Source organism: Dromaius novaehollandiae, chromosome 14, assembly GCF_036370855.1.
Source record: "Dromaius novaehollandiae isolate bDroNov1 chromosome 14, bDroNov1.hap1, whole genome shotgun sequence".
NCBI classification, from domain to species: Eukaryota; Metazoa; Chordata; class Aves; order Casuariiformes; family Dromaiidae; genus Dromaius; species Dromaius novaehollandiae.
Genome location: NC_088111.1, coordinates 21,637,103 through 21,652,410, shown reverse-complemented (window position 1 = coordinate 21,652,410; position 15,308 = coordinate 21,637,103). Strand labels below are relative to the sequence as shown.

General features: G+C 55.4%; 1 pseudogene; it reads right to left on the bottom strand.

The window, feature by feature from the left end:
- The window catches only part of LOC112995092 (T cell receptor alpha chain MC.7.G5-like), a 222,677-nt pseudogene that overhangs the window by 72,059 nt on the left and 135,310 nt on the right, over positions 1–15,308 (bottom strand).

Genomic DNA, 15,308 nt, shown 5'->3' with positions numbered 1-15,308 from the left:
CCCTCCTTCCATTGCTGCCTTTGCCCTGCCTGTGTTTGAATCACTCTGCCCTTTGCTTAGCTCTCTGGTGCTGCAGAAAGAGGTGGCTGTGTCTGCAGCTGCTGGAGAGAGCAGTTCCAGGGACAGCTGGTGACTTGGCTTTGGGAGGGCGAAGCAAAAGGTTGGAGTTCCATGAAGGGATACTGCAGCACTATGTGTTGCTGGCCTTTGCCTGGAGTCTGCCAGCTCCAGACCAAGCGCAGATGCTGTCAGTGATGGGGATGCCAGAGGTGTGCCAGGTAAGGGTGAGAGACTCTGAGACCTTCCTTCCCTGCTGTGGGCCCAGAGGCCTCTCTGTCTGCACCTGAGAAAGAGCACCTGCAGACACAGGAGCCGAGGATGAGCACATGGTGAGAGCTCTAGCAGTCACTTTATCTACTCTCACTTTTGCCTGGCCTCCTACTTCTCAGCTCCAAGATCCTAAGCTTAGAGAGACACATGTTCTCAAAAGCTCTTGCTCCCACTACATGCTCAGATCTGGGGAAAAAAGTGTCAGACAAAACCTAAGAGAGCAAAAAGGCACCACAGGAAAAAAACCTTTGCACATGTGTGAGCAAGAGCATGAGAGTCAGAGTAAAGGGGGGGAAATCGTGAAAGCTAGGATAGTTGCAAGATGCCTTTTCAATCCTTCAGGGAAGGTCCTGAGTGTAAACATCAAATAACTCATTCAGAATGGAAGGCTCAGTTTTGTCCTTCCTGGATCATTTTTCATGACAGATGCCCTAACTCCGACTTTCCTTCTCTCCCCGTGAGCTCCAGAAATGACTTTTTGCACATGAAGGGTAAGGGAATCTTGTTTTCCTCTTTGGACTGCAAGTTGTCCTGCTGGGATCTGAAAGACAAATCTGCAAGTCAAACAGAGGTTGTCTGGCTGGTTAAGAAGAAAACCCTCAGCAAACTGAGCAGTGCTGCTAAGAATGGTTTTGTCTGTGCCATTTAGGGTGTGCTGTTGTTTTCTAAATACACAGAAGCAGCTATGTGCACACACTGCAACATGGCACCAGTATGTACTCAAATCAGGAGCCTGGCTTTGGGAGCATGGGGAGTAGCATGCATGCCGTTTTCGCCACTTTATTTCCAGTGTTCCCTGGTTGCTTCCTGGAGCCTGAGAGGCCCAAAACTGGCTACGGCTGTTTTGAGGAACAGGGTCCCTGGAGACAGTGGAGGGCAGGGAAGCTGATCCGGGGATCCAGGCATGGTGGCGCTGTTTCTGGCATTGGTGGGATTGTCCTGTGGGGAAGAGTGAGGGCCTATGTCTCCCTGAGAGCAGTCCCTGCCACTCCTCTCCCCTGCAGTTCTTACACCCTGAACCAGGAATCCTGGCAGGAGGTTTGTGTCAGGGTAGAGCTGAGTTGCAGGTCCCCGTGGGGCACACATTCCCTGTAGGAATAGCACAGAAGTATCATCCTGAGTCCTAGGGTCACAGAGCATGCAGGGCCAGAGATTCTATGGCCTGGGGATTGTCCCAGGATGCAGTGGCTCGACCATCCATGGCTGTGTCATAGCAAGTGATGGAAGAATCATATACGATCCAGGCAACCCGCTCGAGTCTAGCCTCATGTGCCTGACGTTACCAAAACATGTCATAATCCTTGAAGCTGAAGCAGGAGAGGTGCATGGACACCCCAGTTGCTTTTAGTCCTCCACCTGCCTTCACTAGCTGCACCTGAGCCCGCACCCCTGCGGACAGAGAACATAGCAAGCAGCTTAGTGTACACACATGATGGCAGATAGCCCACCAGCTGTGTCATGGTCACTTTCCCAGGGACATGGAGACCTGGCATCATCCCCACATCCTGGAAGACCACAGGCCCTGGATATTCCCGAAGCTGTCATACTTGGCGATCCATTTGGCCCTCTCTTGAAGTATTCCCCATCTCTGGGAAAGCTCCAACTCCTTGCATCACCACGCCCTCCCCGGCGGAAAAGGCGAGTCGCACGGGAGAGTGCGCACTGCGGGAGAGCAGGAGGACCTGCGCTCCATAACAGGGCAGAGGCGCCCACACACAGCCCCAGCGCGCCCAGCCCCGCGCTCGCTGCCCTTCCTAGTCGCCTGTCACCTGCCAGCACTGCTGCGAAGGACAAGGCCAGGAGCCGAGGCACCATCCTGGGCGGCATCATGGCCTGCCGGGCCAAGAGACTGGAGCCAGTCAGGGGGAAAACAGTCCCTGCGGGAGGTGGGGAACAGCAGAGCTGAGCCGCGCGTCGCCCCGCTCCTGCCCGCACCACCATCGCAGCCCCTCGCTGTGGCAACGCCCATGACTCTGCAGGGGGAGAGTCATCAGCAGAGGAGGAGCGCAGCGCCCCCGGAAGGCCACAACTCCTTTCCCTTTTCTCTACAGACGGCTGCAAGAACGTCCCGACTCTTCAGCCTTGCACAGCTCACGGAAAGAGGGACCCTGGGCAATGGCTCCGAGGCAGCAGGGGAAAGATACTCACTTGCTGGCTGCTCTGGAAAGCAGAGTGAGGTGAGGTCCTGTCAGATGTGGGGGATCCATCAAGAGGGCTGGGGGCAGGTGGGTGCAAAGCAGAAACATGGAGCCTCCCCTTCTACCTGCAGCTGCATAGGGGCCTTGGCCAAGCCCAGCTCAGGCTGACCCCAGGTACAGGCTGTTAACCCATAGCGTCCCCTTGCAGGACTCTCCCTGTGCCCAGCACGCCCAGTCTGCCTTGGCCTCACTCCCTGTTCCTTTTCCACGGGGCTGACAAACAGCATGGGCTAATGACCCCCACTTCAATCCCCTTTTCAGATACTCCCATGTTTAGCCCCGCATGGCTCTGCTATGCCACCCCACTTAGTCCCCCACACCTGGCCCAAACTGGTTATGACCCCAAAGGAATGGGGGGAATTTTCTTTAATACAGTATTGCAGAGCTCTTGGTTCAGGTGCAAAACAGACCCACCCACATTGCATAATAAATTTACTCACGAATGTCAGGATGAAAGGAATCAGCAGCCTTGTTGTGCATACCCTAGCTGGACTGCTGTTGCCTCATCACAACACACAAAGCCCTGCCTCATCTTCATACTGGAGAAAACCTGCCCCACAGGGCACCAGAGGACATAATAAGTTTTCTGAGGTTCACACACTACTCAGCTCTGCCCAATGTGGGCAAGGGCGGTACAATGCAGGTGAGTATGGCTTCCCAGAGAAAATGCTCTGTCTTGCAATGAAAGGAACAAGGAAGGGAGCCCAGAGAGGTCCCAGAGGCTGTGGCACCTCTGCCCCCCAAGCCACTTCCCAGGCACCACCTGTGAGTTCCACTCCCTCACCCTTTGGCAGCCTGGAGGCTTTGCATGCGTGTTTGCTGGGAGCCCTGTGATCCCAGAGAATGCCAGGGCTGGATAAAGGTGACGTGCAAAGGAATGGTCCAGCACCGGGAGCGCATTGTTACAGGGAAGGAGGCTACTCATTCCCCTCCCTCCTCTGACCTGGCAGACATTGGGTCTTTTCTAAACTTCCCATTGGAGCTGGGTATTTTGTGCATTGGGAGAAATATCCCATCATCCCTGCTGAGTTGTGGTTCTGCTCACCTGGGCACCCGTACTTCTGTCCGCAGCTCAGATCCATACACACACAGGAAACACAATGAAATCTCCAGGTGACCCTGAAGGGCACCATAGGAAAAAACAATCACACTTGTGTGCAAATCCTTGCCTGTAATAAGAGCTAGAGTGAAGGGTGAATACTGACAGCTCAGGCTTGTTGTTGATTTTAAAAATCAGAGAGTCTCATTCTGTGCAGAAGGCCCGTTTTGTTCTTTGGAGAATAGCTCTGTGACAAACTCAGACTTTTCCTTGGCTCCTGATGAGCTCCATAAACAGCAATGTTCCTCCAGCACAAGAAAGCTGAGGAAATCTCAGTTTCATCTTCTGGCTGCAAAATCTCAACAAACACTCAGACAAAACCAAAGAAACCACAAAGGCACCAGGGATGAAAGCATTCACACATGTGTCAGCCAGAACCATCAGAACTAAAGGAAGGGGAAATCTTGAAAGCTAGGATGGTTGCAAGATGCCTTTTCAGTTCTTCAGGGAAGGTCCTGAGTGTAAACATCAAATAACTCATTCAGAATGGAAGGCTCAGTTTTGTCCTTCCTGGATCATTTTTCATGACGAAAACCCTAACTCTGACTTTCCTTCTCTCCCCATGAGCTCCACAAAACCCTCATAAAACTGAGCAGTGCTGTTAAGAGTAGTTTGTCTGTGCCATTTAAGGTGTGCTGTTGTTTGGCAAAGACACAGTGGCTGCTCCATGCACATGCATGACACGGCACCAGTATGTACCCAAACCAGGAGGCCGGCTTTGGGAGCATGGGGAGTAGCATGCATCCCTTTTCGGCCAGTTCATCTCCAGCATCCCCTGGTTCCTTCCTGGAGGCCAAAGAGACTGAGAGCTGGCCATGGCTGTTCCTGGGAAGAGGGTCCCTGCAGACAGTGGAGGGCAGGGAGCGTGAGGAGTAGATTTGGGAAGTGGGATCACCCCATGGCGTGCAGTGATGGCCCATCCCTCCCTGGGAGCTGCTCTGAGGCCCTTCCTGGCAGTTGGCTCCCCCCAGTTCCTGCACCCTTGGTCAGAGGGCTCAGCAGAATGTTTGTGTCAGTCATGGCACACCCAGGTCTCCTGTCCCTGTGGGAATGGTCCACAGCTAGTGATCTCAGTGCCAGGGATGCATGGCGCACAGGACCAGAGTCTACTGAGGCCGGTGTTTGTCCCAGGAGGTGGTGGCTCCACCCTCCACAGTGGACCCATATTTCTTCATATTACCTGAGTGGCTGCTGATGTATGAGGCCCCCCCAAATCTGACCGCAGGCACCTGACAATACCAAAGCAGCGGGGAGTCTCTGAAGCTGGATTCATGGCAGAAGAAGTGCACAGAGTCCCCAGGCACTCACAGCTCTCCACCAGCCTCCACTAGCTGCATGTGGGCCCACATGCCTGTGGACAGAGAGTGCAAAGAGCAAGGCAGTGCATGCACAGGGTGGGAGGCGATTCCCTTGCTGCAGTGGGGTCCACTAGCCAGGGACATGGAGAACCAGCATCATCCCTCCACCTGGGGAAACCCACTGGCCCCAGAAAAGAAATACCTCTGCTTGGGGCTGATCTTGGCCCTCTCCTGAAATGCCTCTGAAATCCTGAAAGCCTCCTTCTCCCTGCCACAGCACCCAGTCCTCAGTGGGGAAGGTGATTTACATGGCACCCAGTGTGTGTGGCAGACAGACGAGTGAACTTTTGCCTTAAACATTCCTTGGTACATAAGGTGCAAGCAAACCATAACCCCGAACAAGCCATCTGTCCCCGGTGGAAACAGGACTGAGCTGCTGCGACCCCCGAAATGGTCTCCCTGCGACCATTCAGGACACACCGAGCCTGCGCTGAACCAGACCACAATCGGGCAGAGACTTTGGGACCTAGACTGTAAGTTATTGCCGCTTAGCACAACTTCTATCAAACTTGCTTAGCATGAGTAGCTAGATTTGTTGAAGCCTTAGGCCGCACTCCCTAGTTCAGTGAGAAAGGGCCCCAGAGCTGGTGCAGGCTGGAAAGATAAGGGAGTTACAAGCAGTTTGCATTCCTTGGCTTCACACTCCAGGAGGGAGGATGTCAAGACTTTGAAGTGAGGCCTGCTTGGGTGCCAGGACCCTGGGAAACAAAGCCTCCTCTCACTGCTGAAACAGTGTTAATTAGGGGGGTCTGGATTATATCCTCTTCATCAGGACCTTGGAAGATAACACCTGCTGTCACTGCTGGGTCAGTGCTAATTGCTGGAACAACACCTCATTGTCAGGGCCTTGAGAGAGAAGGGCAGAACCTGAGGAATCAAAACACATCTGTCAGCAGAAACTGCAACAGTAAAGACAAGGGAGAAAAAAACAGCCTGCCTAGGAACAACGATGAGACCCAATAAGGAGCAGGAGACCCCAGACCTAAAAATTACTATTGGTCTGAACTACCACGTGAGGGGTGGGAAACTTAATTTGAAAAAGCTATAATTGCCCAGGGATTTTTTTGTTCAGGGTCCCTCTTCGGAGGCACCCAACTCAAGCTGTAACTACTGCACGCATGTCATTACAATTTATTTGTTTAATTTGCCTTGATTTGGCTCTGAACTTTTCAGCGGGAACCTAGGGTCGGACCCTGCTTGAGTTGTAATTACTGCACGCACATCACTAAAATTTACACGCAGGCTGAAGAGGACCAACGGGATGCTGCTGGATCCACGGGTGGTGATATCTCTTTCTCTCTCTCTCTCTCTTACTCTCTCTCCCTCCCCCCCCCCCACCTCCCCTTTGCCTCTCCCCACCTTTTCTCCCCACTTTGTGGAAAATAAAGTTAAAAGTTTTTATGATATTTGACCAGTTTTAGCATCTTAATCTCATCCTTGGGATTGTAACGAAACCCTCCCAATATTGAATCGGGATAGTGTGGAAGCAGAAAGAGCTGGGCCCCAAGATGACTTTGCTTCTCTCTTGCTGCCTCCAACCCCAATCCTGCTCTGCCAGCAACTGTCCTCCTTAATGAAATGTTATGGGGGTCTTGCACAAGGTCACTTTGCTGCTGTAGTCTGGTCTTGTGCTCTCTTACTCCTCTCCACCTGACGCAGCCCAAAGCAAACCTGCCCCACTAATACCACCAGTCCCCTCAAGGATGTCAGTGCCAGAGGAAGGGCTATCCTTGATGTATGCAGCCCAGTTCCATCACTGTGTCCCCACCACAGCCCCTAAAGCCCAGCCTTGTCTTCAGGTCAAAGGAAACACACCAGGAGTGGACCCTGCACCTGCTCAAGCCCCGTGCACCATGTTTCCAGGGCCGGGGGTCCAATCCCGCTGTCCCCCAGCAACATAAGGTGATCCTCTAGGTGTCAGGGAATGCAGCTGCATGGAGAATGGGTTGCTGGGGACATCTCTGGTGATGCTGATCCTCTTTTGGGAGAGTGGGGCACAGTCTGTTTGCACACCTCCAAAAACCACAGCCACCCACTCCCAGCTCTCTCCTGGTTTCTGCTTGTGCCAGTGCCCCACCAGCATACCAGTGGACAGGGAATCCCCAAACGCAGCACACCTGAGGGGGGAAAGAACCTGAGCCCCTGCCCTATGCAGGGCCCAAAACTCACAAGCATCAGCTGGGAACATGTGCCTGGAAATGAGCAGGAGAAGCAGCAGCAAATGAGCAAAGGCTGTGATGAGGTCAGAGAAGGCCTCAGCTCTTGGAGAAACAAGTATTTCCATGTGCATGCTCCTACAAGGAACCAGAACAAACACCAGGAGAAAACAGCTAATCACTTCTGTGTCTTTGCAGGAGCAGAGCTCTCACAAACACAGCAACACCCAGCACAGTAAAAAACACAGCAGCAATGCTCTTGTACTCGCCCACTTGGGAGCAGAACTAAAGCAATGAGGAAAAGCTGGGACAGGCTGGAGAGGAGGCCCCAGGAAGGTGCATTACACCCCACTGCTTCTTAGGTTCCCAGGAGCACTCTCATCTGGATCACAGATCCTCTCACAGAGCTGCAGGTAACAGAGCTAACACTTCACAGGTGATAGAGAGAGCCAACAGATGCTACAGTTTTGCAGCAGTTGGTGCAGAAGGGCACAAGGAAGGCATCCTCATCTCAGCTGAGACCAGCATACACATCCTCAGGCATGGTGGTGATGCACCACAGGGCATTTTGCCCAGTGCCTGTTGGAGCAGCTGTCCCTATCAGGTTTGAGGCTTTGATGCAGACAGAGCTTCTGATGGAGGATGCAGCTCTGCAAGCCTTGGGCTGCAGGGAGCGCTTGGGGCCTCACCCTGAGGAGAAAGAAAAGAAAAGAAAAGTAGAAAACCTCCGCTTGTAGTAATGTAGTTCAGAGAGCACCTTCCTTCTCACACACTCACACCCCAGCAGCTGCAGGGGAAGCATGTCAGATGCACAGATCAGGCTGAGGCTTCCCTGATCAGCCTAGGAAAATTACTTATATACATTTCTTTGGTTGGTATAGTTACTATCTAACACTCTCCTGATTGGCTGTATATGCAAGGCAGAGAACAAAGAGAATGGAAGTCTTCACTAGCTACCTCTGCAACTGCTAACTGGCTCTATGCAGTTTGAATTCCTGGTAAGCCCGGCAGGAGTTGGAGCATTTTATACAAAGCTCAAGGCTTCTTTCTTTGCTCTATCTTAAGAGAGCGAGTAGTGTAAACAAACAAACAAACAAACAAAAAAGTTAGTCTTGCCACTATTGTTGATTGTCTTTCACCTCCACAGGTGAGAGACGGAGTGGACTGACACTGCACATGAACACTTGGTTGCACAGCTGCTGTTGGCAACAGGGTTGTGGTTTCTATGGCCATGGGACCCTTTAGGAGAACGATGTCTACTTGGGAGAGACAGGACCCACCTCACTACACAGGGCAAAAGTAGCTTTGCCAACAGGCTGACTGACCTGCTAAGGAGGGCCCCATCACCTGCACGGGGACTGAGGTGAGGCTGACCAGCCTGTACTTCCCCAGGTCCTCCTTCTTGCCCTAGCCTTCCTTTGGCTGCTTGTGTACTTTTAGAAGCCTTTCTTGTTGCCCTTCACACCCCTTGCCAGGTTCAACTCCAGATGGACTTTAGTTTTCCTAACCCCATCCCTGCATGCTGGCACGCTGCCTTCATATCCCTCCTGGGCCACTTGTCCCTGCTTCCACCTCTTGCACACCTCCTTTTTATGTCTGGGTTTTGCCAGCAGCTCCTTGTACATCCGCTCAGGCCTCCTGCCACCTTTGCTCAACTGCCTGCTCACGGGGCCGGACCATTCTGGAGCTAGAAGGAGGTGATCCTTGGATATCAGCCAGCTCTCTTAGACCCCCTTTTGCCTCCAGGGCCATATCCCTTGGGATTCTCCGTGTGTGGAAGCTGCTGATTTTAAAAGTCGGTCTTATTCTGCATGGAAGGCCCATCTTTGTCCTTTGGGGAACGTGCTCCGTGACAAACTCAGACTTTTCCCTGGCTCCCGAGGAGCCCCATAAACAGGAACAGAAACTGCAAGTTTCAGTGCTGAAACTCGAGAAAAAAACTGCAAGGGAGATGAAGGTTACATGGGTGAGGAGAAAGGAAGACCCCAGAGGACTGAGGAGCAGTGTTCAGCATGGTTCTGTCTGCTGTACTTCTGGTGTGCGATTGGCTGCTTTTGGTAAAGACACCGAGACTTGGCATGTGCATGCACACTGGGAGGCTGCAGCAGCAGGTACACACATGAAGAGCCCAGTTTGGGAAGGACAGGGAATAACATGCACATCTCCCGTGCCTCCTGCTTGCTTCCTGGGGCCTGTGAGGCCTAGCTGCTGGCCATGGCTGTTCCTGGAAACAGGGCCCCTGCAGACAGTGGCGGGGAGGGAGAGAGACAAGGAGATCCCCTGCAACCCCGGAGGCCCCTGCCTGAGACTTGCAAAGGGCACGGGGCAGCACATGGGAGCATGGGAGGCTGGGAGGGAAGGCTACAGGTCTGCCCCACAGTCCAAAGTACAAGGACACAGGAGTCATCCCCAAACATTTCCAGCCCCCAGAGTTTTTGCCAAAAGCTCTGCCTGCCTGTAATGCCTGAAGCTGTAATGTCAGCCACCCCTGAAAGGGCAGAAGAAAGGGGGCCAGAAGGGGCCAGCTGCACCTGAAGGATGTCAAACCACATCTTTCGTTTGGGCCAGTATCTTCCCTCCTCTCCTTCACATGTTGCACGCGCCTCTCCTCTCCTCTCGCTCTCCCATGCTTGAAACTCTAGTGCATCACAGCGTATGCTGTGCAGGCACTGTGTATCAGTGACAGCTGGTACCAGCACATGCGGAAGTTCTGGAAAGGCACTCCAATACCTGGCAGGAGAGGTGCATGTAACCCCCAGGGGTTCTCCGCTCTGGGGGCAGATGGCAACAGGGAACTCCCAGGCACCTTGCACTAGCCTCCAGCTGACCATGCAGTTCTCCCAGGGAGGCTGCCAACCAGAGGTGGATGTCCTGGCATAAGCTCCTCCTTTGTCTGTGGGGAGACAGCACACAAGAAAGAGATGAGGGGCCCTGGGAGGAGGTTTTCCTTAGTGCCCAGACAGGTTTCCTGCTCTGGTGGCAATGGCACAGGAGTAGCAGAGAGAGTCCCTGAGGAGAGAGCGAGCAGGGCAAAAGACAGGTCATCTGGGAACTGTCCTTGGAGGCAGGAGCTCGTCCCTCCTGTGCTGCCCTGCACTGGACACAGGAATAATCGCAGCTGATGAAGGAGACCCATGGGATCCTGGCCTGCATAGCCGAAGGGAACAAGTGTTTCTATTTCCATGCTCTTACAGGGGATCCAGAGAAACAGAGAGAGGAAATGGATAATCACTTCTCCAGGCTGAAGGCACACGGCTCTCTCAGACACGGGCACACCCAGGAAAGTCAGGCACGCAGGAACACAGCTAGCAAAGAAGCAGGAAAGCCCTGATACTCACTCACTTGGCAGCAGCATCAGAGCACTGAGGAAAAGCTGGGCCATGCTGGAGAGGAGGCTCAGGCGATGTGCACTTCACCACACACCTCTCAACTGCACAGAATAGCTCATCTGTGGGTCATAAACCCTCTCACATCTGCAAACACACCTCCCGCTTCTGCTTTTCCCTCCCTCACCTTCTTGCACTGCCAGTCCCCCAGGGTGTTGCTTCAAGGCCACCTGGCCATGGACTGCTGTGGAGAGCAAGAGGGAGACATGGTCAACCTGGGAGTGGGCAAGGGAGAGTGCAACCCCGGTGGGGGCATTGCAATGTCACCGGTCCAGCGGGAGGCCTAAATCCAACTCCTTGAACCCAATAGAGGACAATGGTCAGAGGAGCTGCCCCAACACAGGAACCAGGCCTTGTGAGGAGAGAGAGACACCGTATTTCCCTCCCTCCATTTCCCTGTCAGATCAGGAGCTTGTTCTGCCTTTCTCATTGGATGTGGGGACATGGGGCTCTGTCCTTATGCCTCCCTCCTCAACCCTGTCCTTGCAGGATGGACGGCATTCCCCCCTCAGCAAACTGCTTCTGACAGTTCCAAGCTGTGGGTGTAGCAGTCTTAGGAGACACCCCTGTGCTCTGCCTGTCCCCACGCTGCGGGGGTGGAAGGCTGAAAGGAGGCCGCTGACCCACAGCTGGAGGCTGAGCAGGGCTCTTCCCAGGAACAAGCAGCAGATCAGGCCGGTGCAGTGGGGATAGGTCGGGATGCTGAACAGCCCCCCAGGACACTGCAGCGTGCAGAGTCACAGTTCCCTAGGTGTCAGGTCTCCCTGTCCTGCTTACCAAGGCTGGACAATAACCCCATGCAGATATTCATCCAAAAGACCAGACCCGATCTGCCTAGCCTCTCCCTTGCCCCCCAGGGGAAGGCGAGTTGCATGAGACAGCATCCTCCGCATGGGAGCAGGAGGAGCTGGGTCTCAGGACGGGGCACAGGCGCCCACAGGTAGCCCCAGCCCACCCAATCCCGCGCTGGTCACCCTCCCTGGTCACCTCTCACCTGCTGGCACCGCTGCAAAGGACAAGGCCAGGAGCCAAGGCACCATCCTGGCTGGCATCATGCCCTGCTGGGCTGGGGGCCAGGGGCTGGCTTCATAGGCTAGTGCTGGGGGCAAAGCTACTGCGGCGGGAGGTGAAGAGGAGCAGAGCTGAGCCACCCTTCCCTCTGCTCTTGCCCGCACTGGGATCATGGCCCCTCACCGCAGCAACACTAAGGACTCTGCCCTGCCCTTATCCGCCCCGCCCCCCCTTGCTGTCACAGCCCCTTTTGGGGAGGAGAAGGGGGGACCCAAATCCAGGCCTGGCTGACTCGGGGCAGAGTCATCAGCAAAGAAGGAGCGTGGCACCCCCAACAGGCCAACGTTCCTTTCCTTTTCTTCCAGAACAGCTGTGAGGGTGTCCTGGCTCTTGAGCCCTGTGTAGCCCCTGGAAAGAGGGCTAAGCAATGCCTAGGGAATAGGGAAACGCTGCTCTCTTGCTTGGTGGTCGCTCTGGAAAGGAGAGCAGGGTGAGGGGCTGTGGGCCATCGGGGAACAGTGGAGATGGCCAAGAATGGCTAGGAACAAAGCAGAGACAAAGTGTGCTGCTCCGCCTGCAGCCGGCTCAGACCCTTGGCCAGACCAACCTCGAGCAGGCCCCAGTTACAGGCTGTCAGCCCACAGCTTCCCCTCACAGGACCTTCCCCATGGTCCATACCCCGCCATCTTACCCTGGCCTGCGCAAGCAAAGCACGGCTAGTATAGACACGTAAATGCACAGAAAGGACTGTGGGCTTTGTTGATCCCTCCCAAGGACCAGGAAGGATCTCCTTCACCTCCCAGCACCATGGCCAGGAAGAGATGGAGCAAGACCAGAAGCACCTCACCTCAGTCCACTTCCTTTTCCCAGACCAAGCTGAGAGACACTACCAGTCCAACTCCAGAGAGCCCCTGGGGGCAAGGTTGGCCTGAGCAAGGCTCTGCTTGTCTTAGGACAAGTGGTGAGATCCAGTAGAAAGCACAGCTCTAGCTTGGTGATTGCCCAGTGCAACAGTCATCCCTGGAGGCTTGGAGGAGGAGAAGCAAAAGAGCAAAGATGGGATCTGCCCGGACCAGAATATGGCATAGTTGCTCATACTGCCCCTCCCATTCTGCACTGGAAGGTGCCTCCACCACCATCCCAGGAAACATGGGGCCCACTCACGGAGCTCCTTCTCTATGCCCCCATCTTCACCCTTCTCCTCGCAAGATGGACTGCAGTGCCCAGAGGGGAAACTGCTGGGCCCCATGCAAAGCAACAGGCCTGGAGGTGCAGGTATAGCAGCTGTGGGAGGTTCCCCTGTGCCCTGCCTGCTCCCGTGCTACGGAGGCCATAAGCTGCACTGAGGTGCCTCATCTGCAGCTGGAAGCAGAACAAGGTTCTTCCCACGGTGCTCACCAGGGACACATGAGGGTCAGGCCAGCACGGCTGCAAGGACTCAGCATGGTTCCACGGGGCCAAGCAGGGTACAGGGCATGCTCAGTACCCATGGTGCCGGAGACTCACTGCAACAAGCACAAAGAAGACATGGTGGGGGGGCATGGAAAGAGGAAAAGTGACAGGTAATGCCCATGTTAGAGCTGAAGACTGTCCTTGTGTCTGTGGTGTAAGAAAGGAGTCATGTGGGGAAAGGGCCCATTTGACACACCTGTGCAATTGCCACATGGTGAGCAGTGATTGCCATAAACATGCCTGGCACTCCCCTCCCTCCCAGCTCCCACACTCTGGGCCAGGGCCACTGGCAGGAGGTTTGTGTCAGGGTGCAGCCGGGTTTCCTGTCACTGTGACAATGGCACAGAAATAGCCGGCGGAGTCCTGTGGGTGCAGGGCACGCAGGGCCAGATATGCCACCGCCTGTGAATTGTCACGGGAGACAGTGGCCCGACCCTCCACTGCCGTACCATAACTAATGTAGGTGGAATCATAGCTAATGGTGGCAACCCACTCAAATCTGGCACCGGGGACCTGACGATACCACCGTAAATAATAGTCCTTGAAGCTGAAGCCATATCCCCGGCAGGAGAGGCGAATGGATTCCCCAGGCACTTTCAGCTCTCCACCAGCCTCCACCAGCTGCACCTGGGCCTGCACCCCTGTGGACAGAGAGTGCAGGGAGCAAGGCAGTGCACACACACACAGTGGTGGGCAGTTCACCAGCCGCTCTGGGGTCCCCTTCTGGGGACGTGGAGACCCAGCATCACCTCTCATCCCTCAACCCTGAGAAACCCACTGGCCCTGGAAAATCCCAAGGCTGCCTGCCTCAGGGCTGAACTTGGCCTTGTCCTGAAATGTCCCCCAAACACTGGAAGCCTCCCTCTCCCTGACACAGAACCTCATCGCCACAGGGGAAGGCAATCTTCATGGGAGAGTGCACCCCATGTGGGAGCAGGCAGGAGCTGGGTCCCAGGACAGGGCACAGCTGCCCACAAGCAGCCCCCACCCGCCCAGCCCTGCACTCGCTGCCCTCCCCGTGGGGCTCTCACCTGCCGGCAACCCTGACAACCACAAGGCCAGGAGCCAAGGCACCATCGTGGGCAGCATCATGCCCTGCTGGGCCAGGGGCCGAGGCCAGCTGGGGGCAAAGCAGCTCCGGCGGGAGGCAGAGAGCAGCAGAGCTGAGCCACCCTCAGGCCCTCTCCTATGCACACATTGGGATTGGGGGCCCTCACTGCGGCAGCGCTAAGGACTCTGCCCCCACCCCAGACCCGTCCCGCCCCTTGCTGTCACCAGCCCTTTGTGGGAGGAGGAGCGGGGACGCAGGGCCGGGCCAGCAGAGGTTCACCAGCGGAGAAGGAGTGTGGCGCCCCCAGAAGGCCACAGCTCCTTTCCATTTCTTCCCCTGATGGCGGTGGTGCACTCCTTAGCCTTGAGTAGCCTCAGAAAGGGGAACCCTGGCAATACCTCAGAGGCCACAGGGAAAAGCTGCTCTCCCGCTCCGTGGCTGCTCCAGAAAGAAGAGCAGACTGGCAGCTGCAAGCCGTGATGGAGCCTGGGAGACGGTCGTGGATGGTAGGGAGGAAAGCTAAGACATGCAGTGCCCTGCTCTGCCTGCACATGGGTCAGGGTCTCAGCCAGGCCCAGCTCGGCCGGCCCCAGCACTGGGCTATCGACCTACAGGACTGTCCCCGTGCCTCAACAACCACGTCCTGCCCTAGCTTCACTCCCGGTCCTCTGCCCAGGGGGCTGAGAAACAGCTTTGGAAGTCAGTCTCCAAAAACCCACCCACCCAACCTGCCCTGCAGGGCCCCAGAGGAGGTGACACCTTTTCCAAGGCTTCACACACTGCTCAGCTCTGCCCAGTGTGGGGAGGACTGAGAGAAGTGGGCTCCAGTGCAGGCAGGTACAGCTTCCCAGAGAAAATACCCTGTCCTGGACAGGCTGTGAGGAGTCAGTGCAGCTCCCCAGGGGCTGTGCTGGGTGCAGGGGCACACTGGATGCCCAGATGCCTGGTCTCCCTGTCCTGCCTGCTGAGGACAGGCAGTAGCCCCATGTGCACTGTAGTGCACACATGCAGGCCCGCTTTGCCTTGCCTCTCCTCAGCTTGGCTCTGGCTGCACAGCAGCTCTGCCTGCTTCCCCCTCACAGTCACCCCTTTTGGGCCCATGTGACCCCTGTCTGACCTGACCCAGCCTCCACCCCATTCCCAGGCACAGCCTAGTCGCTCTCTTGGAGCCCACCCGCACACTGACACCCATGAATATAGGGGGAGGAACGGAAGAAGCCCTGAACCACGTGGCTTTGCTGCAGCAGGCACAAGGAAGCTGAGGCTT